Source organism: Scyliorhinus torazame, chromosome 23 (assembly GCF_047496885.1).
Source record: "Scyliorhinus torazame isolate Kashiwa2021f chromosome 23, sScyTor2.1, whole genome shotgun sequence".
NCBI classification, from domain to species: Eukaryota; Metazoa; Chordata; class Chondrichthyes; order Carcharhiniformes; family Scyliorhinidae; genus Scyliorhinus; species Scyliorhinus torazame.
This window is the reverse complement of record NC_092729.1, coordinates 58,648,346-58,675,510: the sequence shown is the minus strand read 5'-3', so window position 1 is coordinate 58,675,510 and position 27,165 is coordinate 58,648,346.

The window sequence follows — 27,165 nt, the reverse complement described above, 5'->3', positions numbered from 1 at the left end:
CGGCTCTGGGTCACTGTACGTGTGGAGTTTGCACATTCTCCCCGTATTTGCGTGGGTTTCGCCCCCACAACCCAAAATATTTGCAGGCTATGTGGATTGTTCACACTAAATTGTCCCTTAATTGGAAAAAATGAATTGGGTACTCTAAGTTGAAAAAAAAAATCTTGTTGTGTATTTATATATACAAGTTCACTAAATTCTTGGAATAAAGTTTATTTTGAATAAAGTGTCTAGGATGACTGTTGAATCACACCTAAAGGGAAGGCTCTTGTGCTCATCCCAGCCAAATTAAATATCAAAGTTTTAGCCTAGGGGTCATAATATACTTTGGGGTTTCTAAGCCCTGGCCCTTAACAGAATTGGGGGATCTTGGGATAAAAATATATCTTTCGTGATTCGAGTTGGTTTAGTGTACTTAAAGACTGTGAGTGGCGAGCATATTTCAGTTTGCTTTTCAGGCATTGAATTCAAGTTGAAATATGGAGTGGGTTGTGGACAATGGCTCTTTCAGAGGATCAGTGCTTTTGGGAGTGGAAAAGGTCACGCGCAGTACCTTACAAATGGAGGCTACGAAAAAGGCTGTTAGATTTAGCACACACATTATGGTTAATATTGCGTGACAAGGTATGGAATGTGGCGGTAGCTTAGCATTTAAAATTGCCTGCGACACAGTCAATATCAGTGAAAATGGCAAAAATACAATTGCAGACAAAGCATATTGAGCATGAGAAAAGGTAAAGCAACTTGAATTTCAAATGAGGGAGAAAGAGAGATTTGCCCCAGCAGAACAAAAAGAAAAGGAGAGAGAGGAAAAGGAAAAATAACGAACGTCCCAAGCAGAGTAAATGCGAGAGAAAGAGAGTTGCAGATCAGGAGAAAAAGAGAGAGAAAAGAAAAAGAGAGCCATTGAACATCAGAGGCATGCATTGAAACGTGAATTTCAGTGAAAATTACCGGAGGTAAAGTGAAACGTACTGTCTGAGGATAGTAATGAGAATAGTGAGAAAGAGCAAAAGCGTCATAGTCTAAGTTTCGATGGGTATCTATTTAAATATGTCCAAGCATTGCCAAGGTGTAATCAGAAGGATATAGGAGAATTTTTAATTTCATTTGAGAAGGTGGATAAACAAATCAAATAGCCACAGTCATGTGGGCATGACTGATTCAAACAAAGTTGGTAGGTAGAGCTAGTGAAGTGTTTGCATCGCTCTGAGGGGATTTTTGTGGAGGTGAATAAATCGATCATAGGTGCATATGAATAGCGCCTGAAGCCTACAGACAAAGGTTCAGAAATGTAAGGAAAGACCCTGGTCAAACATACACAGTTGACGGGGGTCAAACCGATTGACTTTGATAGGTAGATACGAGTTTTCAAAATAGACGAAACGTGTCAAGCTCTCAGAGAAATAATAATTTTGGAGGAGATTAAAGATCCAATCAGTGATGAGAACTCATGTGGAAGAGCAAAGCGTTAAAGCTGCGAGATTAGCAGCATAAATAGTTCTTAAACTGGTTCATAAATGAAATTTGGTTTCTGCCATCAGTTTCATCCTGTGGTGGATGTAAGCTGTGGAAAGGGAAATACTCAAGTCGCAAAGGTACAGGGGATCTGAAGGGAGATAATAAGGGTAGTGTACGTCAGTTTGAAAAAGCACTTCAGGAGGATGGAGAGAAATGAAACGTTTCAGATATTTTTACTGTAATAGACTAGGTCAGTGTTGGGGTTAAAGAAAAGCACAGGGAAGGCTGAAGTACAAATAAGCCAGTGGGGTTTGTTGAAGTGGTAAAGGAAGCCCGAATTGAAGCGAAGGAGTTGAAAAAGAATGTACAGCCTGCTCAAGAGGTGATTGATAAGAAGGTGCCAGGTTCTTAAAAAAATGTACTTTTGTGGATAACGTTTACTCATGGGTATCAGAAGGAGTAGGTAAATATTTCAAAATGTATGTACTGTGCACGTTCCCTTGGCGGCAGAAAAATAGTTTTCACTGTTCGTCGGTGCATTAGACAATAAATCAAATTAATCACAACAATTTTAAGGGATACGGGAGGTACTCAAACCTTGATTTGAAGAGGTGAGGAGTTGTGTAGTTTGGAGGAAAAATGTCTAAAAAGGTGGTAATATGTGGAATTCAGGGTGAGAAGAGTCGTGCTCCATGAGGGTGTTGACACCCTACCACTCCTTCCCATATCCTCCAAATCCCACCGTCCTGCCTGTAAACATTAACACGTTTCTGACATCGATAAACAAACTGTTCCCCAGTCCCCAGGCCGGGACTTTCATACTCAGCACCAGCTCGCTCCTCCGTCCCCTCCCCCCAAACCCTCCAAAATACTTTGAACTCGTGAACTCGTCTAATGTTCAATTGGTCTTTGTCCCCTGCTGTTCAATGCAGTCTCTCTGACTTGGCCTCATCTGAGGGGCCTCAGGAGCACTTTTGTCTTTGCTCAACTTCTGACCAGTGCAAGGGCCACTTTCATTAATTTTACTGAGGATTTCCTTGTTCTCTCTTTTACATTTCTGCTTCGATTGTGAGTTTTCAGAGCGATAAGTGGAAATGTTGGAACTGAATGTTGGGGTAGGAGTGATGGCCGTGTCGTCTCGCGATGTTGTCATTTGCTATCAGTTCCAGTTGCCACAGTACCCGCAGGTCAATATAACTGCGCGATCAGATTTCTAAGTTACATCTTTCCAACAATTATTTCAATGTTCTGGGATACATTTAAATTATCTGGTCTGCACCGCCTGTGAGATTGGCGGAGGCAGATACAACAGTGACTTTCAAATTTCAATGCGAGAAACAACAGCAATCAAATGCATGCCTGTGGGGAAAGGTCGGTCGAGTGGGATTGAATGATCTACTAATCTAAAGAGCCGCTGAGGTTAAACGGAATGAATGTCCTCGGTCGGTACTTCACGCACTTTTACATTTTTGGTCACGTCTGGCTGTGAGGTGAAGTGCATCAACAGCTGGAGTTTCCCCTCAATGTTACCCACCACTGCGAGTTTGATCACGGTAATCCTTTATACACAATGTGTCCGTGATTGACGTCAGCGTCAGCTTTAGCTCACTGGTTACTTCGCAGCATCAACTTAATTGTAAGTTCGAGCCTGTCTCACCGTGGGCGCTGCCTGGCGTTTTTTATATTTCCAAAACATGAGTCGTGCATAAATAAAAGCAGCAGCACATTTATAATTAGAAGTCGGTGTATTTTGTTAGAGGCTGCATTGATCTGTTTAAAAAGCAGCTTATGCCACGTGTTTACTTGCTGGCCTCTCGCTGCGGAAACCCGAGTTCGATTCCAGCTCTGTACAATAAGTGACCTGTCACACTTTGTCAATTACTCACTACCTAAATGGAGGAAAAGAGCATTAACGATTATCTATTATACATTTTTTGAAATTTCGGAACAAGATTGTTTACGCAGGCAAATTGATTAATCCATTTTATTCCACGTGAAGCGCTGTTCCCCAGATCTCCAAGATCACTCAGGTAGTTAGAAAGCATCCAGGACCAAGCAGTGCGCTTGATTACTCCTCCTGCCACAAGCATTCAATCCCTCCGCCACAGACATCCCAAAATGCACCGCAATGACTCAACAAAGTTCCTCAGGTAATTGTTCCTTCGACAGCACCGTCCAGAACTACGACCACTGTCATTTTGAAGGAGTAGACTCACCAAATTACTCACCACTCCCACTGGGAAACTGATTAACGTTCCTTCACGGTAACGGTTTTTTTTTAGCTTTCTCCCTTAAAGCACGTGTGTGTACCCAAACCTCACGGCCTGCAACGATTCAAGAAAGCAGCTCACCATCACCTTCTGAAGGGCAACCAGGGATGGGCAATAAATTCTGTCCCAACCAGCAACTCTCATATCCAGTAAAAGTGATATTTTTAAAGAATTGGTGCTTTGCATTTCTGGGGCCATAATGAACTGTTCTCCATTCATTAAAAATAAATATAAAGTACCCAATTCCTTTTTTCCAATTAAAGGGCAATTTCGTGCAGCCAATCCACCTACCCTGCACATCTTTGCTTGTGTAGGGGAAACCCACGCAAAACCGGGGAGCATGTGCAAACTGCACACGGACAGTGACCCAGAGACGGAATCGAACCTGAGAACGCAGCGGCGTGAGGCAGCAGTGCTAACCACTGGGCCATCCTGCTGTCCCTGTTGGTAATTCTAACGGTGGAATGAATCATGTAATCCTGCTTCAGAGGCACGTGAATCTAATGGATTTCGAACAGAATGTACCCTTGCAGATAGAAACAATGTGCTTTCTGCAGTAAGGTGAAAGGGAGTGGTGTGCAATATGCTCCAGCATTAAACGCTCTCTCCCCCTTTCTCTCTTTACCATTCTCCTTTATACTGTTTCTGTTTTGTTTCTATTGATATCGGCTGAAGATCTTATTAGCTGTGGGTCTCTTGAGCAAGATATTCTTCTACATTTTTTCCAGTCAGACACATATTGCGACTTTGTTGCTTTTCGCAACCACAGCAAACATGATGAATAATTGGAAATTCACAACACTGAAGAAGGCTCTTTGTTCCACAATTACTGTGTCTGCCCATTATTACTATTATGCAGATAAATGGTCAGATTATTGAAGACAGGAGTTGGGACGTCTTGCTGACGTTGTACAGGACATTGGGAATGACACACTTGGAATACTATATACAGTTCTGGTCACCCCCAATATAGAAAGGATATTATTAACCTAGAAAGATATCAGAAAAGATTTGCTGGGCTGCTACCGGACTTGATGTTTTGAGTTAAACGGAGCGGTTGAATAGACAGGAACATTTTTCTTGGAGACTAGGGGTGATCTTGATGTCGGCTATGAAATAATGAGGGGCATAGATGAAGTAGATTTTCCCAAGGTTAGAGGAATCCAAAACTAGAGGGCATAGATTTAAGGTGAGAGAGGAGAGATTCAAAAGGGTCCAGGTGAACAATTGTTTCACACAGAGGGTGTTGAGTGTCTGGAACGAGCTGGCAGAGGCAGCAATGGAGGCGTCTACAATTCTGCCTTTTAAAAAGCATTTACATAATCATATGGAGAAGATGGGTATAGAGGAATATGACCAAATGTGGGCAATTGGACAGGCTTTGTGGAGTAAAATCTGGGCGACATGGCCACGTTCGGCCGAAGGGCCTATTTCCATGCTGTAAACGTCGATGACCCTATGACCTGTCCCACCTTCCAGATCTGTGTCGCTGCAGATTCGAGCACATCATCGAATATCCAAATCGGTTTGGAATTTTGCTGTGGGTGTCTGCCCGATTTTTCTGATCGACAGTGAACTCTGAGGGAATGAAAGTGTGTGAGGATCAGGCAGCAACTGACATTGAGGCAAAAGCTCAGCTGTGATCAAACTGAATGTTGGGGCAGGAGTGAGTGGCCGTGTAGTCTCCCAATGTTATAATTTGCTATTAGTTCCAGTTGGCACAGCACTCGCAGCTCGCAGTTGTATATAACTGCGAGATAAGATTGTTAAGTTACGTCTTTCGAATAATGATTTCAATGTTCTGGGATACATTTCAATTATCTGGTCGGCACTGCCTGTGAGATTGGTGGAGGTAGATACAACAGTGGCTTTCAAATGTCAATGCCACAAACGACAGGAATCAAATGCATGCCTCTGTGGGAAGGTCGATCGAGTGGGATTGAATGAATCGCTGATCTAAAGAGCCGCTGAGCTTAAACAGAATGAATGTCCTCCGTCGGTACTTCACGCACTTTTATGTTTTTGGTCACGTCTGGCTGTGAGGTGATGTGCATCAACGGCTGGAGTTTCCCCTTAATATTACCCACAACGGCGAGTATAATCACGGTAACCCTTTATATGCAATGAGCCCATACTTGAAGGTAGCGTCAGCTTTAGCTGACTGGTTACTTCACAGCTTTAACTTAATCGTAAGTACGAACCTGTTTCACCGTGGGCGCTGTCTGGCGGTTTTAATATTTCCAAAACCTGTGTGTTGCATAAATAAAAGCAGCAGCACATTTATAATTAGAAGTAGGTGTATTTTGTTTCGAGGTTGCATTGATCTGTTTTGAAAAGAGACTTGTGCCACGTGTTTAGTTTCTGACCTCACACTGCAAAAACTCAAGTTCGGTTCCAACTCTGTCCAATAACTGACCTGTCACACTCTGTCAATTACTCACAATCTAAATGCAGGAAAAGAGCATGAACGATTATCTATTATACATTTTTTAAATTTCGGAACAAGATTGTCTACGCAGGCAAATTGATTAATCCATTCTTTTCTACGTGATACGCTGTTCCCCAGATCTCCAAGAACACTCAGTCGGTTCGAAAGCATCCAGGACCAAGCAATGCGCTTGATTGCTCCTCCTGCCACAAGCATTCAATCCCTCCGCCACAGCCATCCCACAATGCACAGGATAACTCAACGAAGTTCCTCAGGCAATTGTTCCTTCGACAGCACATTCCAGGCGTACGACCACTAACATTTTGAAGAACTAGAAAAGCCCCTACTTGGGAAATTCACCAACTGGATCTTCTCCTCCAAATCACTCACCACTCCCACTCGGAACAATATTAAGGTTGCTTCAAGGTAACGGGGGAAAAATAATTTTGCTTCCTCCATAAAGGCACGTTGGGTGTACCCAAACCTCAACGGCCTGCAACGCTTCAAGAAAGCAGCTCACCACCACTTTCTTAAGGGCAACTAGGCATGGACAATGAATTCTGTCCTAACCAGCAATTCTCACATCCAGTAAAAATTATCGTTTTAAAGCATTGCTGCTTTGAATTCCTAGGGCCTGGAATGAACTGTTCTCCATTCTTGAAACAAAAATATCGGGTACCCAATTCATTTTTTCCAATTAAGGCGCAATTTAGCGTGACCAATCCACCTACTCTGCACATCATTGGGTTGTGGGGACATAACCCACGCAAACACGGGGAAATTGTGCAAAGTCCACACAGGCAGCGACCCTCAGCCAGGATCGAAGCTGAGAACTCGACGCCGTGAGGCAGCAGTGCTAGCCACTGCGCAATCGTGCTGCCCGTTTGTCATTCTAACGGTGGAATGAATCATGTAACTTCTGCTTCAGAGGAAACTGGATCGAAGGTATTTCTAACAGCATGAATCCTGGAAGACAGAAACAATGTGCTTGCTGCAGGAAGGTGGAAGGTAGTGGTGAGCAATGTTTCCAGCAGTAAACGCTCTCTCCTCCTTTCTCTCTTTAACACTCTCCTTTATTCTGTTTCTGTTTTGTTTCGATCAGTATCGGGTGAACGTGTGATTTGCTGTGGGTCTCTTGAAGATATTCTTCTACATCTTATTCCAGTCAGACACATTCTGCGACTTTTTTGCTTTTTGCACCACTGTAAACATGATAAACAATTGGAAATTCACAACGCTGAAGGAGGCTCTTTGTTCCACAATTACTGTGTCTGTGCCCATTATTACTATCACAGATACATGGCCAGATAATTGAGAACAGGAGTTTCGACGTCTTCTGAAGTTGTACAAGGCATTGGGAAGGACACACTTGGAATACTGTGTACAGTTCTGGAATATAGTAAGAATATTATTTAGGGAGAAGGAATGCAGAAAAGGTTTGCTATGCTGCTACCGGATTTGATGGTTAGAGTTAATAGGAGCGGCTGGATAGACTGGAACATTTTTCTTGGAGACTAGGGGTGATCTTGACGACGGCTGAAAAATAATGCGGGGAAAAGATCAGGTAGATGTTCCCAAAGGTAATGGAATCCAAAACTAGAGGGCATAGGTTTAAGGTGAGAGGGAAGTGATACAAAAGGGTCCAGATGAACAATTGTTTCACGCAGTGGGTGGTGAGTGTCTGGAACGAGCTGGCAGACGCAGTAGTAGAAGCGTCTACAATTCTGCCTTTTAAAAAGCATTTAGATATTTATATGGAGAAGATGGGTAAAGGGGAATAAGACCAAATGTGGGCAATCGGGCAGGCTTTGTATAGTAAAAACCGGGCGGCATGGACAAGTTAGGCCGAAGGGGCTATTTCCATGATGTAAACTTCGATGACCCGATGACCTTCCAGATCTGTATCGCTGCAGATTCGAGCACTCCATCTATATGTCCAAATCGGTTTGAAATTTTGACTGTGGGTGTCTGCCTCCATTTTGCTTATCGACAGAGAACTTTGAGTGAATGAAAGTATCTGCGGAACAGGCAGGAAATGACATCGAGTCAGAAGCTCAACTGTGATCAAACTGAATGTTGGGACAGGAGTGAGTGGTCGTGTCGTCTCCCTATGTTGTCATTTGCTTACAGTTCCAGTTGCCACAGCACTCGTAGATGAAGATATCTGCGAGGTAAGATTTTCAAGTTACATGTTTCCAACAATTATTTCAATGTTCTGGGAGACAGTTCAATTATCTTGTCCGCACTGCCTGTGAGATTGGTGGAGGCAGATACAACAGTGGCTTTCAAATGTCAATGCGAGAAACGTCAGCAATCAAATGCATGTCTCTGGGGAAAGGTCGGTCGAGCGGGATTGAATGATCTGCTAATCTAAAGAACGCTGAGGTTAAATGGAATGAATGTCCTCCGACGATACTTCACGCACTTTTAAGTGTTTGGTCACATCTGGTTGTGAGATGATGTGCACCCACACCTGGATTTTTCCCTGGATATTACCCACCACGGCGAGAAGGATCACGGTAATCCTTTTCTACAATGTGTCCGTGCTTTAAGCCAGCGTCAGCTTTAGCTCACTGGTTACTTCACAGCATCAACTTAATAGTAAGTTCGAACCTGCCCCATCGTGGGCGCTGCCGGGCGTTTTTTGTATTTCCAAAACATGTGTGTTGCAAAATAAAAGCAGAAGCACTTTTAAAATTGGAAGTTGGTGTATTTTGTTTAGAGCTAACATTAACCTTTTTGGAAAAGATGCTCTTGCCACGTCTTTACTTTCTGATCTCACACTGCGGAAACCCAAGTTCGATTCCAGCTTTGTACAAATACTGACCTATCACACATTGTCAAAATACTCACAACGGAAATTGTGGAAAAGAGCATTAACAATTATCTATTATACATTTTGTGAAATTTCAGAACAAGATTGGTTACGCAGGCAAATTGATTAATCCATTTTTTGTCCAAGTGAAATGCTGTTCCCCAGATCTCCAAGAACGCTCGGGGAGTTCGAAAGCATCCCGGACCGAGCAGTGCGCTTGATTGCTCCTCCTGCCACAGGCATTCAATCCCTCCAACAGCCATCCCAAAATGCACCGCAACAACTCAACAAATGTCCTCAGGCAATTGTCCCTTCGACAGCACCTTACATACCTACGACCACTATCATTTTGAAGAACAAGGCAAGCCCCTACTTGGGAAAATCACCAACTGGAATTTCCCATCAAAATCACTCACCACCCACTTGGACCCATATAAACGTTCCTTCCTGGTAACGGAGGAAAAAATCATTTAGCTTCCTCCATAAAAGCGTGTTGGGTGTACCCAATCTTCAGGGACTGCAACGTTTCAAGAAAGCAGCTCACCACCACCTTCTGAAGGGCAACTGGGAATGGGCAATAAATTCTGTCCTAAACAGCAACTTTCACATCCAGTAAAAGTGATCTTTTTAATGCATTGATACTTTGAATTTCTGGGGCCTGGGATGAACTGTTCTGTATTCTTAAAAAAAATATATAGAGTACACAATTCATTTTTTTTTCAAATAAGCGGCAATTTTGTGGGGCCAATCCACCGATCATGCACATCTTTGGTTGTGGGGGACAAACCAACGCAAATACGGGGCCAATGTGCAAACTCCACACGGACAGAAGGGCAAGGTTTAGAGTAGATGAACGAGTCAAATTTTTTTACACAGAGGGTAGTGGGTGCCTGGAACTCGCTACGGGAGGAGGTGGTGGAAGCAGGGACGATAGTGACATTTAAGGGGCATCTTGACAAATACATGAATAGGATGGGAATAGAGGGATACGGACCCAGGACGTGCAGCAGATTGTAGTTTAGTCGGGCGGCATGATCGGCACGGGCTTGGAGGGCCGAAGGGCCTGTTCCTGTGCTGTACATTTCTTTGTTCTTTGTTCTTTGTTGACAGTGACCCAGAGCCGAGATCGAACTTGAGAACACGGCGTCGTGAGGCAGCAGTGCTAACCACTGGGCCATTGTGCTGTCTCGTTTGTCGTTCTAACGGTGGAATAAATCATGTAACTTCTACTTCCGAGGAAACGAGATTTAAGGTATTTCTAAGAGCATGAATCCTGGAAGATAGAAACAATGTGCTTGCTGCAGTAAGGTGGAAGGGAGTGGTGTGCAATGTACTCCAGCAGTAAACGCTCTCTCCCCCTTTATCTCTTTACCATTCTCCTTTATTCTGTTTCTGTTTTGTTTCTATTAGTATCGGGAGAAGATTTGATTTGCTGTGAGTCTCTTAAGCAAGATATTCTTCTATATTTTTTCCAGTCAGACACATTCTGCGACTTTGTTGTTTTTTTTAACCTCTGCAAACATGATGAATAATTGGAAATTCACAACATAGAAGCGGCTCTTTGTTCCGCAATTACTGTGTCTGTCGCCATTATTACTATTATTCAGATACATGGACAGATAATTGAATACAGGAGTTTGGAGATCTTGCTTAACTTGAACAAGACATTGGGAAGGATACACTTGGAATACTGTGCACAGTTCTGGTCACCCTAATATAGAAAGCATGTTCTTAACCTAGAATGAGGGCAGAAAAGATTTGCTAGGTTGCTACTGGACTTGATGGTTTGAGTTATAAGGAGAGGCTCGATAGGCTCGAACATTTTTCTTGGAGCCTCGGAGTGATCATGAAGGCGACTATAAAATAATACGGGGCCTAGATATTGTAGATGTTCCCAAAGGTAATGGAATGCAAACCTAGAGGGAAAAGGTTTAAGGTGCGAGGGGAGAGATAAAAAAGGGTCCAGGTGAACATTTTTTTCGCACTGAGGGTGGTGAGTGTTTGAAATATTGGCAGTAGTACAGCCGTCTACAATTCTGCATTTTAATAAGTGTTTAGATATTTATGTGGAGAAGATGGGTACAGAGGAATATGAACAAATGTCGGCAATCGGGCAGGCTTTGTGCAGTAAAAACTGGGAGGCATGGACAAGTTAGACCGACGCACCTATTTCCATGCGGTGAACTTCGATGAATCTATCACCTGTCCCACCTTCCAGATCTGTGTCGCTGCAGATTGGAGTACTCCATCTACATGTCCAAATGGGTTTGAAATTTTGCTGTGGGTGTCTGCCTCGATTTTTCTTATCGACAGTGAACTTTGAGGGAATGAAAGTATCTGAGGAACAGGCAGCAAATTACATTGATGCAGAAACTCAGCTGTGATTAAACTGAATGTTGGGCAGGAATGATTATCCGCATAGTCTCCCTATGTTGTCATTTGCGATCAGTTCCAGTTGCCACAGTACTCGCAGATGAAGATATCTGCGAGATTAGATTTTTAAGTTACAAGTTTCCTACAATTATTTCAAAGTCCTGGGATACAGTTCAATTATCTGGTCTGCACTGCCTGTGAGATTGGTGGAGGCAGATACAACAGTGGCTTTCAAATGTCAAAGCCAGAAACGACAGGAATGAAATGCATGCCTCTGGGAAAAGGTCGGTCGAGTGGGACTGAATGATCTGCTAATCTAAAGAGCCGCTGATGTTAAACGGAATGAATGTCCTCCTTCGGTATTTCACGCACTTTTATGTTTTTGGTCACGTCTGGCTGTGAGGTGATGTGCATCACCACCTGGAGTTTTCCCTGAATGTGACCCACCACGGCGAGTAGGATCACGGTAATCCTTTTCTACAATGTGTCCGTGCTTCAAGCCATCGTCAGCTTTAGCTCACTGGTTACTTCACGGCATCAACTTAATTGTAAGTTCGGACCTGTCTCACCATGGGCGCTGCCTGGCGTTTTTAATATATCCAAAACATATGTGTTGCATAAATAAAAGCAGCAGACATTTATAGTTGGATGTTGGTGTATTTTGTTTAGAGCTAACATTAACCTGATGAAAAAGATGCTGATGCCACGTCTTTATTTTCTGATCTCACACTGCGGAAACCCAAGTTCGATTCCAGCTCTGTACAATAACTGCCCTTTCACACATTGTCAAAATACTCACAACGTAAATTGTGGAAAAGAGCATTAACAATCATCTATTATACATTTTTTGAAATTTCAGAACACAATTGGTTCCGCAGGCAAATTGATTAATCCATTTTTTGTCCAACTGAAACACTGTTCCCCAGATCTTCAAGAACGCTCATGGAGTTCGAAAGCCTCCCGTACCAAGCAGTGCGCTTGATTGCTCCTCCTGCCACAGGCATTCAATTCCTCCAACAACCATCCCAAAATGCACCGCAATAACGCAACAAATTTCCTCTGGCAATTGTCCCTTAGACAGCACCTTCCATACCTACGACCACTATCATTTTGAAGAACTAGACAAGCCCCTACTTGGGAAAATCGCCAACTCGAATTTCCCATCAAAATCACTCACCACTCCCACTTGGACCCATATAGACGTTCCTTCGCGGTAACGAGGAAAAAAATCATTTAGCTTCCTCCATAAAAGCACGTTGGGTGTACCCACACCTCACAGACTGCAAGGTTTCAAGAAAGCAGTTCACCGCCACCTTCTGAAAGGCAACTGGGAATGGGCAATAAATTCTGTCCTAACCAGCAACTTTCACATCCAGTATAAGTGATCTTTTTAATGCATTGATTCTTTGAATTTCTGGGGCAAGGAATGAACGGTTCTGCATTCTTTAACAATAAATATAGAGAACTCAATTCATTTTTTTCAAATAAGGGGCAATTTCGTGTGGCCAATCCACCTATCATGCACATCTTTGGTTGTGGGGGAGAATCCAACGCAAATACGGGGCCAATGTGCAAACTCCACACCGACAGAAGGCAAGATTTAGAGTAGATGAAAGAGGCAGGTTTTTTTACACAGAGGGTAGTGGGTGCCTGGAACTCGCTACGGAAGGAGGTGGTGGAAGCAGGGACGATAGTGACATTTAAGGGGCATCTTGACAAATACATGAATAAGGATGGGAATAGAGGGATACGGACCCAGGGCGTGTAGAAGATTGTAGTTTAGTCGGGCAGCATGGTCGGCAATGGCTTGGAGGGCCGATGGGCCTGTTCCTGTGCTGTACCTTTCTTTGTTCTTTGTTCTTTGTTGACAGTGACCCAGAGCCGAGATCGAACTTGAGAACACGGCGTCGTGAGGCAGCAGTGCTAACCACTGGGCCATTGTGCTGTCTCGTTTGTCGGTCTAACGGTGGAATGAATCATGTAACTTCTACTTCAGAGGAAACTGGATCTAAGGCATTTCTAATTGCATTAATCCTGCAAGACAGAGACAATGTGCTTGCTGCAGTAAGGTGGAAGGGAGTGGTGTGCAATGTACTCCTGCATTAAACGCTCTCTCCCCCTTTATCTCTTTACCACTCTCCTTTATTCTGTTTCTCTTTTGTTTCTATTAATATCGGGTGAAGATTTGATTAGCTGTGAGTCTCTTGATCAAGATATTCTTCTACATTTTTTCCAGTCAGACACATTCTGCGACTTTGTTGTTGTTTTTAACATCTGCAAACATGATGAGTAATTGGAAATTCACAACATAGAAGCGGCTCTTTGTTCCGCAATTACTGTGTCTGTCGCCATTATTACTATTATACACATACATGGTCAGATAATTGAATACAGGAGTTTGGAGATCTTGCTTAACTTGAACAAGACATTGGGAAGGACACACTTGGAATACTGTGTACAGTTCTGGCCACTCTAATATAGAAAGGATGTTATTAACCTAGAATGAGGGCAGAAAAGATTTACTAGGTTGCTACCGGACTTGATGGTTTGAGTTATAAGGAGAGGCTCGATAGGCTCGAACATTTTTCTTGGAGCCTCGGAGTGATCATGACGGCGACTATAAAATAATGTGGGCCATAGATATTGTAGATGTTCCCAAAGGTAATGGAATCCAAACCTAGAGGGCAAAGGTTTAAGTTGCGAGGGGAGAGATACAAAAGGGTCCAGGTGAACATATTTTCGCACTGAGGGTGGTGAGTGTTTGAAATATTGGCAGTAGTACAGCCGTCTACAATTCTGCCTTTTAATAAGTATTTAGATATTTATGTGGAGAAGATGGGTACAGAGGAATATGACCAAATGTGGGCAATCGGGCAGACTTTGTGTAGTAAAAACTGGGAGGCATGGGAAAGTTAGGCCGACGCACCTATTTCCATGCGGCGAACTTCGATGAAGCTATCACCTGTCCCACTTTCCAGATCTGTGTCGCTGCAGATTGGAGTACTCCATCTATATGTCAAAATCGGTTTGAAATGTTGCTGTGGGTGTCTGCCTCGATTTTTCTTATCGACAGTGAACTTTGAGGGAATGAAAGTATCTGAGGAACAGGAAGCAAATTACATTGAGGCAGAAGCTCGGCTGTGATTAAACTGAATGTTGGGGCAGGAATGATTATCCCCATCGTCTCCCTATGTTGTAATTTGAGATCAGTTCCAGTTGCCACAGCACTCGCAGATGAAGATATCTGCGAGATAAGATTTTTAAGTTACATGTTTCCAACAATTATTTCAATGTTCTGGGATACAGTTCAATGATCTGGTCTGCACTGCCTGTGAGATTGGTGGAGGCAGATACAACAGTGACTTTCAAATGTCAAAGCCAGAAACGACAGCAATCAAATGCATGCCTCTGGGAAAAGGTCGGTCGAGTGGGATTCAATGATCTGCTAATCTAAAGAGCCGCTGATGTTAAACGGAATGAATGTCCTCCTTCGGTACTTCACCGCGCACTTTTATGTTTTTGGTCACGTCTGACTGTGAGATGATGTGCATCAACACCTGGATTTTTCCCTGAATGTGACCCACCACGGCAGGTAGGATAAGGGTAATCCTTTTCTACAATGTGTCCATGCTTTAAACCAGCGTCAACTTTAGCTCACTGGTTACTTCACAACATCAACTTAATTGTAAGTTCGGACCTGTCTCACCATGGGCGCTGCCTGGCGTTTTTAATATTTCCAAAACATGTGTGTTGCATAAATAAAAGCAGCAGGCATTTACAGTTGGAAGTTGGTGTATTTTGTTTAGAGCTAACATTAACCTGTTTGAAAAAGATCCTTATGCCACGTCTTTATTTTCTGATCTCACACTTCGAAAACCCAAGTTCGATTCCAGCTCTGTGCAATAACTGACCTATCACACATTGTCAATTACTCACAACGTAAATTGTGGAAAAGAGCTTTAACAATCATCTATTATACATTTTTTGAAATTTCAGAACACAATTGGTTCCGCAGGCAAATTGATTAATCCATCTTTTGTCCAACTGAAACACTGTTCCCCAGATCTTCAAGAACGCTCATGGAGTTCGAAAGCATCCCGGACCAAGCAGTGCGCTTGATTGCTCCTCCTGCCACAGGCATTCAATCCCTCCAGCAGCCATCCCAAAATGCACCGCAATAACTCAACAAAGTTCCTCAGGCAATTGTCCCTTAGACAGCAGCTCCCATACCTACGACCACTATCATTTTGAAGAACTAGACAAGCCATTACTTGGGACAATCACCAACTGGAATTTCCCACCAAAATCACTCACCACTCCCACTTGGACCCAAAAAACGTACCTTCGCGATCACGGGGAAAAAATCATTTAGCTTCCTCCATAAAAGCACGTTGGGTGTACCCAAACCTCACGGCCTGCAACGTTTCAAAACAGCAGCTCACCACCACCTTCTGAAGGGCAACTGGGAATGGGCAATAAATTCTGTCCTAACCAGCAACTTTCACATCCAGTAAAAGTTACCTTTTTAATGCATCGATGCTTTGAATTTCTGGGGACTGGGATGAACTGTTCTGCATTCTTTAAAAATAAACAGAGAGTACTCAATTCATTTTTTTCAAATAAGGGGCAATTTCGTGTGGCCAATCCACCTATCATGCACATCTTTGCTTGTGGGGGAGAATCCAACGCAAATACGGGGCCAATGTGCAAACTCCACACTGACAGAAGGGCAAGGTTTAGAGTAGATGAACGAGGCAAGTTTTTTTACACAGAGGGTAGGGTGCCTGGAACTCGCTACCGGAGGAGGTGGTGGAAGCAGGGACGATAGTGACATTTAAGGGGCATCTTGACAAATGCATGAATAGGATGGAAATAGAGGGATACGGACCCAGGACGTGTAGAAGATTGTAGTTTAGTCGGGCAGCATGGTCGGCACGGGCCTGGAGGGCCGAAGGGCCTGTTCCTGTGCTGTACCTTTCTTTGTTTTTTTGTTGACAGTGACCCAGAGCCGAGATTGAACTTGAGAAGACGGCGTCGTGAGGCAGCAGTGCTAACCACTGGGCCATTGTGCTGTCTCTGTTTGTCGTTCCAACGGTGGAATGAATCATGTAACCTCTACTTCAGAGGAAACTGGAACTAATGTATTTCTAAGAGCATGAATCCTGGAAGATAGAAACAATGTCCTTGCTGCAGTAAGGTGGAAGGGAGTGGTGTGCAATGTACTCCAGCATTAAACGCTCTCTCCCCCTTTATCTCTTTGCCACTCTCCTTTATTCTGTTCTGTTTTGTTTCTATTAGTATCGGGTGAAGATTTGATTTGCTGTGAGTCCCTTGATCAAGATATTCTTCTACATTTTTTCCAGTCAGACACATTCTGCTACTTTGTTGTTTTTATTAACCTCTGCAAACATGATAAATAATTGGAAATTCACAACATAGAAGCGGCTCTTTGTTCCGCAATTACTGTGTCTGTCGCCATTATTACTATTATACACATACATGGTAAGATAATTCAATACAGGAGTTTGGAGATCTTGCTTAACTTGAACAAGACATTGGGAAGGACAAACTTGGAATACTGTGTACAGTTCTGGTCACCCTAATATAGAAAGGATGTTATTAACCTAGAATGAGGGCAGAAAATATTTTCTAGGTTACTACCGGACTTGATGGTTTGAGGTATGAGGAGAGGCTCGATTGGCTCGAACATTTTTCTTGGAGGCTCGTAGTGATCATGACGGCGACAATAAAATAATGCGGAGCATAGATATTGTAGATGTTCCCAAAGGTAATGGAATCCAAACCTAGAGGGCAAAGGTTTAAGTTGCGAGGGGAGAGATACAAAAGGGTCCAGGTGAACATATTTTCGCACTGAGGTTGGTGAGTGTTTGAAATATTGGCAGTAGTACAGCCGTCTACAATTCTGTCTTTTAAACATTATTTTGATAATTACGTGGAGAAGATGGGTATAGAGGAATAAGACCAAATGTGGGCAATCGGGCAGGCTTTGTGTAGTAAAAACTGGGAGGCATGGACAAGTTAGGCCAAAGCACCTATTTCCATGCGGTGAACTTCGATGGCTCTCTCACCTGTCCTACCTTCCAGATCTGTGTCGCTGCAGATTGGAGTACTCCATCTATATGTCCAAATCGGTTTGAAATTTTGCTGTGGGTGTCTGCCTCGATTTTTCTTATCGACAGTGAACTTTGAGGGAATGAAAATATCTTCAGAACAGGCAGCCAATTTCATTGAGGCAGAAGCTCAGCTGTGATTAAACTGAATGTTGGGGCAGGAATGATTATCCGCATAGTCTCCCTATGTTGTCATTTGCTATCAGTTCCAGTTGCCACAGCACTCGCAGATGAAGATATCTGCGAGATAAGATTTTTAAGTTACATGTGTCCAACAATTATTTCAATGTCCTGGGAGACAGTTCAATTATCTGGTCTGCACTGCCTGTGAGATTGATGGAGGCAGATACACAGTTGCATTCAAATTTCAATGCGAGAAACGTCAGCAATCAAATGCATGCGTCTAGGGAAAGGTCGGTCGAGTTTGATTGAATGATCTGCTAATCTAAAGAGCCGCTGAGGTTAAACGGAATGAATGTCCTCCGTCGGTATTTCACATACTTTTAAGTTTTTGGTCACATTTGGCTGTGAGATGATGTGCACCAACACGTTGAGTTTCCCAAGAATGTTACCGACCACGGCGAGTAGGATCACGGGAGTCCGTTCCTACAATGTGTCCGTGCTTGAAGCCAGCGTCAGCATCAGCTCACTGGTTACTTCACAACATCAACTTAATTGTAAATTCGGACCTGTATCACCATGGGCGCTGCTTGGCGTTTTTATTATTTGCAAAACATGTGTGTTTCATAAATAAAAGCAGCAGCACATTTATAATTGGAAGTTGGTGTATTTTGTTTCGACGTTACATTAATCTGATTCAAAAAGATGCTTGTGCCACGTGTTTACTTTCTGATCTCACACTGCGGAAACCCAAGTTCGATTCCAGCTCTGTACAATAACTGTCCTATCACACATTGTCTATTAGTCACAACATAAAATTTGGAAAAGAGCATTAACAATTATCTATTGTACATTTTGGGAAATTTCAGAACAAGATTGGTTCCGCAGGCAAATTGATTAATCTATTTTTTGTCCAAGTGAAGCGCTGTTCCCCAGATCTCCAAGAACGTTCAGGGTGTTCGAAAGCATCCAGGACCAAGCAGTGCGCTTGATTGCTCCTCCTGCACAAGCATTCAATCCCTCCAACAGCCATCCCAGAATGCACCGCAATAACTCAACAAATTTCCTCAGGCAATTGTCCCTTAGACAGCACCTTTCATACCTACGACCACTATCATTTTGAAGAACTAGACAAGCCCCTACTTGGGACAATCACCGACTGGAATTTCCCCTCGTAATCACTCACCACTCCCACTTGGAACCATATAAACGTTCCTCCATGGCAACGGGGAAATAAATCATTTAGCTTCGTCCCTAGAAGCACGTTTTGTGTATACAAACTCCAGGATCTTCAACGATTCAAGAAAGCAGCTCACTTTCTGAAGGGAAACTAGGGATGGACAATAATTTCTGTCCTAACCAGCAACTGTCATATCCAGTAAAAGTGATCTTTTTAATGCAGTGGTGCTTTGAATTTCTGGGCCCTGGGATGAACTGTTCTCCATTCTTAAATAAAATATATAGAGTAAACAATTCATTTTTCTATTATGGGGCAATTTAAGCTGGCCAGCCCACATACACTGCGGATCTTTCGGTAGTGGGGTAGAAACCAACGCAAAAACGGGGATAATGTGCAAACTCCACACGGACAGTGACCCAGAGATGCGATAGAACCTGAAAACTCGGTGCCGCGAAGCAGCAGTGCAAACCACTGCGCCATCGCGCTGCCCCTGTTTTTTCATTCTAACCGTGGAATGAATCATGTAACTTCTGCTTCAGAGGAAACTGGATCGAAGGTATTTCTAACAGCATGCATCCTGGAAGACAGAAACAATGTGCTTGCTGCAGTAAGTTGGAAGGGAGTGACGTGCAATGTAATCCAGCATTAAACGCTCTCTCTCCCCCTTTCTCTCTTTACTACTCTCCTTTATTCTGTTTCTGTTTTGTTCCTATTTGTATCGGGTGACGATTTGATTTGCTGTGGGACTCTTGAGCAAGATATTCTCTCCACCTTTTTCTAGGCAGGCGCATGCTGTGACTTTGTTGCTTTTTGGAACCACTGCAAACATGATAAATAATTGGAAATTCACAACACTGAAGGAGCTTCTTAGCTCCACAATTATTCTGTCTGTGCCCATTATTACTATTATACAGATACATGGCCAGATAATTGAAAACAGGAGTTTGGACGTCTTGCCGAAGTTGCACAAGACATTGGGAAGGACACACTTGGAATACTGTGTACAGTTCTGGAATATAGAAAGGATATTATTTAGGGAGAAGGAATGCAGAAAAGGTTTGCTAGGCTGCTACGGGACTTGATGGTTAGAGTTAATAGGATCGGCTGGATAGACTGGAACATGTTTCTTGGAGGCTAGGGGTGATCTTGACGACGGCTGTAAAATGAAATGAAAACCGCTGATTGTCACAAGTAGGCTACAAATGTAGTTACTGTGAAAAGACCCTAGTCGCCACATTTCGGCGCCTGTTCGGGGAGGCTGTTATGGGAATCGAACCTTGCTGCTGGTCTGGTATAAACCAGCGATTTAGCCTTGAGCTAAACAGCCCCACAGAAACAATAAGGGGCATAGACCAGGTAGATGTTGCCAAAGGTAATGGAATCCCAAACTAGAGGGCATAGGTTTAAGGTGAGAGGGGGTTGATACAAAAGGGTCCAGAGGAACAATTGTTTCACTGGTTTCTGTTTCTGTCTTGTTTCGATCGGTATCGGCTGAAGGTGTAATTTGCTGTGAGTCTCTTGAGCAAGATATTGTTCTACATCTTATTCCACTCAGACACATTCTGCGACTTTTTTGCTTTTTGCACCACTGTAAACATGATGAACAATTGGAAATTCACAACGCTGAAGGAATCTCTTTGTTCCACAGTTACTGTGTCTGTGCCCATTGTTACTATGATCTAGTTACATGGTCAGATAATTGAATACAGGAGCTGGGATGTCTTGCTGAAGTTGTACAAGACATTGTGAAGGACACACTTGGAATACTGTGTACACTTCTCGTCAACGTAATATAGAAAGAGGGCAGAAAAGATTTGCTCGGCTGCTACCGGACTAGACAATTTGAGTTATAAGGAGCGGCTGGATAGACTGGAACATTTTTCTTGGAGGCTGGGGGTGATCTTGACGTCGGCTATAAAATGATGAGGAGCATAGATGAAGTAGATTTTCGCCAATGTAGTGGAATCCAAAACTAGAGGGCATAGGTTTAACGTGTGAGGGGAGAGATTCAAAAGGGTTCAGAGAGACAATTGTTTCACACAGAGGGTGGTGAGTGTCTGGAACGAGCTGGCAGAGGCAGTAATAGAGGCGTCTACAATTCTGCCTTTAAAAAGCATTTGGATAGTTATATTGAGAAGATGGGTATAGAGGAATATGACCAAATGTGGGCAATTGGACAGGGTTTGTGTAGTAAAAACTGGGCGGCATTGACAAGTTAGGCCGAAGGGCCTATTTCCATTCTGTAAACTTCTATGACCCTATGACCTGTCCCACCTTCCAGATCTGTGTCGCTGCAGATTGGAGTACACCATCTATATGTCCAAATCGGTTTAAAATTTTGCTGTGGGTGTCTGCCTCGATTTTTCTGATCGACAGTGAACTTTGAGGGAATGAAAGTATCTGAGGAACAGGCAGGAATTGACATTGAGGCAGAAGCTCAGCTGTGATCAAACTGAATGTTGGGGCAGGGGTGAGTGGCCTTGTCGTCTCCCTATGTTGTAATTTCCTATCAGTTTCAGTTGCCACAGCACTCGCAGATGAAGATATCTGCGAGATAAGATTTTAAAGTTACATGTTTCCAACAATTATTTCAATATTCTGGGATACAGTTCAATTATCTGGTCTGCACTGCCTGTGAGATTGGTGGAGGCAGATATAACAGTGACTTTCAAATGTCAATGCGAGAAACGACAGGAATAAAATGCATGCCTTTTGGGAAAGGTCGATCGAGTGGGATTGAATGAACCGCTAATGTAAAGAGCCGCTGAGGTTAAACGGAATGAATGTCCTCCTTCGGTACTTCACGCACTTTCAAGTTTTTGGTCACGTCTGGCTGTGCGATGATGTGCATCAACACCTGGAGTTTCCCGTCAATGTTACCGACCACGGCGAGTAGGATCACAGTAATCCTTTATATACAATGTGCCCGTGCTTAAAACGACGTCAGCTTTAGCTCACTGGTTACTTCACAGCATCAATTTAATTATAAGTTCGAACCTGTCTCACCGTGGGCGCTGACTGGCGCTTTTAAAATTTCTAAAACATGTGTGTTGCTTAAAAAATGCAGCAGCACATTTATAATTAGAAGTAGGTGTATTTTGTTTAGAGGTTGCATTGATCTGTTTTGAAAAGAGGCTTGTGCCACGTGCTTACTTCCCGATCGTACGCTGCGGAAACCCAAGTTCGATTCCAGCTCAGTATATCTGACCTATCACTCTCTGTCAATTACTCACAACCTAAATCCAGGAAAAGAGCATGGACCATTATCGATTATACATTTCCTTAAATTTCGGAACAAGATTGTCTACGCAGGCAAATTGATTAATCCATTCTTTTCCACGTGAAACGCTGTTCCCCAGACCTCCAAGAACACTCCGGTAGTTCAAAAGCATCCAGGACCAAGCAATGCGCTTGATTGCTCCTCCTGCCACAAGCATTCAATCCCTCCGCCACAGACATCCCAAAATGCACCGCAATAACTCAACAAAGTTCTTCAGGCAATTGTTCCTTCGGCAGTACCTTCCAGACGTACGACCACTAAGATTTTGAAGAACTAGACAAGCCCCTACTTGGGACAATCACCAACGGGATCTTCCCCTCCAAATCACTCACCGCTCCCACTAGGAACCATATTAACGTTCCTACACGGTAACGGGGGAAAAATAATTTTGCTTCCTCCATAAAAGCACGTTGGGTGTACCCAAACCTCACGGACTGCAACGCTTCAAGAAAGCAGCTCACCACCACCTTCTGAAGGGCAACTAGGAATGGACAATAAATTCTGTCCTATCCAGCAACTCTCACATCCAGTAAAAGTTATCTGTTTAATACACTGGTGCTTTGAATTCCTGGGGCCCGGGATGAACTGTTCTCCATTCTCAAAACAAAAATATAGGGTACCCAATTCATGTTTTCCAATTAAGGCGCAATTTAGCGTGACTAATCCACCTACTCTGCACATAATTCGGTTGTGGGGGCATAACCCACGCAAACACGGGGATAATGTGCAAACTCCACACAAAGAGTGACCCAGAGCCTGGATCGAACCTGAGAACACGACGCCATAAGGCAGCAGTGCTAGCCACTGCGCCACCGTCCTACCCCTGTTCGTAATTCTAAAGGTGGACTGAATCATGTAACTTCTGCTTCACAGGAAACTGGATCGAAGGTATTTCTAACAGCATGAATCCTGGAAGATAGAAACAATGTGCTTGCTGCAGTCAGGTGGAAGGTAATGGTGTGCAATGTATCCAGCAGTAAACGCTCTCTCCTCCATTCTCTCTTTACCACTCTCCTTTGTTTCTCTTCTGTTTCTATTGGCATTGGGTGAAGATTTGTTTTGCCGTGGGTCTCAGAGCAAGACATTCTTCTACATCTTATTGCAGTCAGACACATTTTGCGACTTTTTTGCGTTTTACACGACTGTTAACATAATGAATAATTGGAAATTCACAACACTGACTTTGTTCCACAATTACTGTGTCTGTGCCCATTGTTACTATTCTACAGATACATGGTCAGAAGTTGAATACAGAAGATGGGACGTCTTGTTGAAGCTGTACGCGACATTGGGAAGGGCACAATTGGAATAATGTGTACAGTTCTGGTCACCATAATATAGAAAGAGGGCAGAAATGATTTGCTCGCCTGCTTCCGGTCTTGAAAATTTGAGTTATAAGGAGCGGCTGGATAGACTGGAACATTTTTATTGGAGGCTAGCGGTGATCTTGACAACGGCTAAAAAATAATGAGGGGCATAGATAAGGTAGATTTTCCCAGAGGTACTGGAATCCAAAACTAGAGTGCATATGTTTAAGTTGAATGAGGAGAGAAACAAAAGGGTACAGAGGCACAATTGTTTCACACAGAGGGTGGTGAGTGTCTGGAACGAGCTGGCAGAGGCAGTAGTAGAGGCGCCTATAGTGTTGCCTTTCAAAAAGCATTTAGAGAGTTATATGGAGAAGATGGGTATAGAGGAATATGACCAAATGTGGGCACTTGGACAGGCTTTGGGTAGTAAAAACTAGACGGCATGGACAAGTTAGGCCGAAGGGCCTATTTCCACTCTGTAAACTTCTATGACCCTATGAGCTGTCCCACCTTCCAGATATGTGTCTGTAAATGAAGATAAACCACACGGGAACCACTGTAAATAAAGATAAACCACCCGGGGACCACTGTAAATGAAGACAAACCACCGAGAGACCACTGTAAATAAAGATAAACCACCCGGTAACCACTGTAAATAAAGATAAACCACCCAGAGACCACTGTAAATAAAGATAAACGACCCGGGGACCACTGTAAATAAAGATAACCCACCCAGTGACCACTGTAAATAAAGATAAACCACCCAGAGACCACTGTAATTAAAGATAAACCACCCAGAGACCACTGTAAATAAAGATAAACCACCCAGAGACCACTGTAAATAAAGATAAACCACCCTGGGACCACTGTAAATAAAGATAAACCACCCAGGGACCACTGTAAATAAAGATAAACCACCCAGAGACCACTGTAAATAAAGATAAACCACCCAGGGACCAGTGTAAATAAAGATAAACCACCCAGGGAACCACTGTAAATAAAGATAAACCACGCGGGGACCACTGTAAATAATGATAAACCACCCGGGAACCACTGTAAATAAAGATAAACCATCCAGAGACCACTGTAAATAAAGATAAACCACCCAGGGACCAGTGTAAATAAAGACAAACCACCCAGAGACCACTGTAAATAAAGAAAAACCACACGGGGACCACTGTAAATAAAGGTAAACCACCCAGGGACCACTGTAAATAAAGATAAACCACCCAGGGAACCACAGTAAATAAAGATAAACCACCCAGACACCACTGTAAATAAAGATAAACCACCCAGGGACCACTGTAAATAAAGATAAACGACACATGGACCCTGTAAATGAAGATAAACCACCCAGGGACCACTGTAAATAAAGACAAACCACTCAGGGACCACTGTAAATAAAGTTAAACCACCCGGGGACCACTGTAAATAAAGATAAACCACACGGCGACCACTGTAAATAAAGATAAACCACCCAGGAACCACTGTAAATAAAGATAAACCACCCAGGGACCACTGTAAATAAAGATAAACCACCCAGGGACCACTGTAAATAAAGACAAACGACACGGGGACCACTGTAAATAAAGATAAACCACCCAGAGACCACTGTAAATAAACATAAACCACCCAGAGACCACTGTAAATAAACATAAACCACCCAGAGACAACTGTAAATACAGATAAACCAACCAGAGACCACTGTAAATAAAGATAAACCACTCAGAGACCACTGTAAATAAAGATAAACCACCCTGGGACCACTGTAAATAAAGATAAAGCACCCAGGCATCACTGTAAATAAAGATAAACCACCCAGGGTCCACTGCAAATAAGGATAAACCACTCAGGGACCACTGTAAATAAAGATAAACCACCCAGAGACCACTGTGAATAAAGATAAACCACCCGTGGACCACTGTAAATAAATATAAACCACCCAGGGGCCAGGGTAAATAAATATAAAACACCCAGGGACCACTGTAAATAAAGATAAACCACCCAAAGACCACTGTAAATAAAGATAAACCGCCCGGGACCACTGTAAATAAAGATAAACCACCCAGGAACCACTGTAAATGAAGATAAACCACCCAGGAACCACTGTAAATAAAGTTAAACCACCCGGGGACCACTGTAAATAAAGATAAACCACCCGGGAACCACTGTAAATAAAGATAAACGACCCGGGGACCACTGTAAATAAAGATAAACCATCCAGAGACCACAGTAAATAAAGATAAACCACCCAGGGACCACTGTAAATAAAGATAAACCACCCAGCGACCACTGTAAATAAAGATAAACCACACAGGGACCACTGTAAATAAAGATAAACCACCCAGGGACCACTGTAAATAAAGATAAACCCCCAGGGCCCACTGTAAATAAAGATAAACCACCCGTGGACCAATGTAAATAAAGATAAACCACCCGGGGACCACTGTAAATAAAGATAAACCACCCAGGAACCACTGTAAATAAAGATAAACCATCCAGGGACCACTGTAAATAAAGATAAACCACCCAGGGACCACTGTAAATAAGGTTAAACCACCAAGGGACCACTGTAAATAAAGATAAACCATACGGGGGCCACTGTAAATAAAGATTAACCAATCAGGGACCACTGTAAATAAAGTTAAACCACCCAGAGACCACTGTAAATAAAGATAAACCACCCAGGGGCCAGTGTAAATAAAGATAAAGCACCCGGGGACCACTGTAAATAACGATAAACCACCCAGGGACCACTGTAAATAAAAGTAAACCACCCAGGGACCACTGTAAATAAAGATAAACCACCCAGGGACCACTGTAAATAAAGATAAACCACCCAAAGACCACTGTAAATAAAGATAAACCGCCCGGGACAACTGTAAATAAAGATAAACCACCCAGGAACCACTGTAAATAAAGATAAACCACCCAGGGACCACTGTTAATAAAGTTAAACCAGCCGGGGACCACTGTAAATAAAGATAAACCACCCGGGAACCACTGTAAATAAAGATAAACGACCCGGGGACCACTGTAAATAAAGATAAACCATCCAGAGACCACAGTAAATAAAGATAAACCACCCAGGGACCACTGTAAATAAAGATAAACCACCCAGCGACCACTTTAAATAAAGATAAACCACACAGGGACCACTGTAAATAAAGATAAACCACCCAGGGACCACTGTAAATAAAGATAAACCACCCAGGGCCCACTGTAAATAAAGATAAACCACCCGGGGACCAATGTAAATAAAGATAAACCACCCGGGGACCACTGTAAATAAAGATAAACCACCCAGGAACCACTGTAAATAAAGATAAACCATCCAGGGACCACTGTAAATAAAGATAAACCACCCAGGGACCACTGTAAATAAGGATAAACAACCAAGGGACCACTGTAAATAAAGATAAACCATACGGGGACCACTGTAAATAAAGATAAACCACTCAGGGACCACTGTAAATAAAGTTAAACCACCCAGAGACCACTGTAAATAAAGATAAACCACCCAGGGACCACTGTAAATAAAGATAAACCACACGGGGACCACTGTAAATAAAGATAAACCACACAGGGTCCACTGTAAATAAAGAGAAACCACACAGGGACCATTGTAAATAAAGATACACCACCCAGGGACCACTGTAAATGAAGAGAAACCACCCAGCGACCACTGTGAATAAAGATAAACCACCCAGAGACCACTGTAAATAAAGATAAACCACCCGGGAACCACTGTAAATAAAGATAAACCCCAGGGACCATTGTAAATAAAGATACACCAC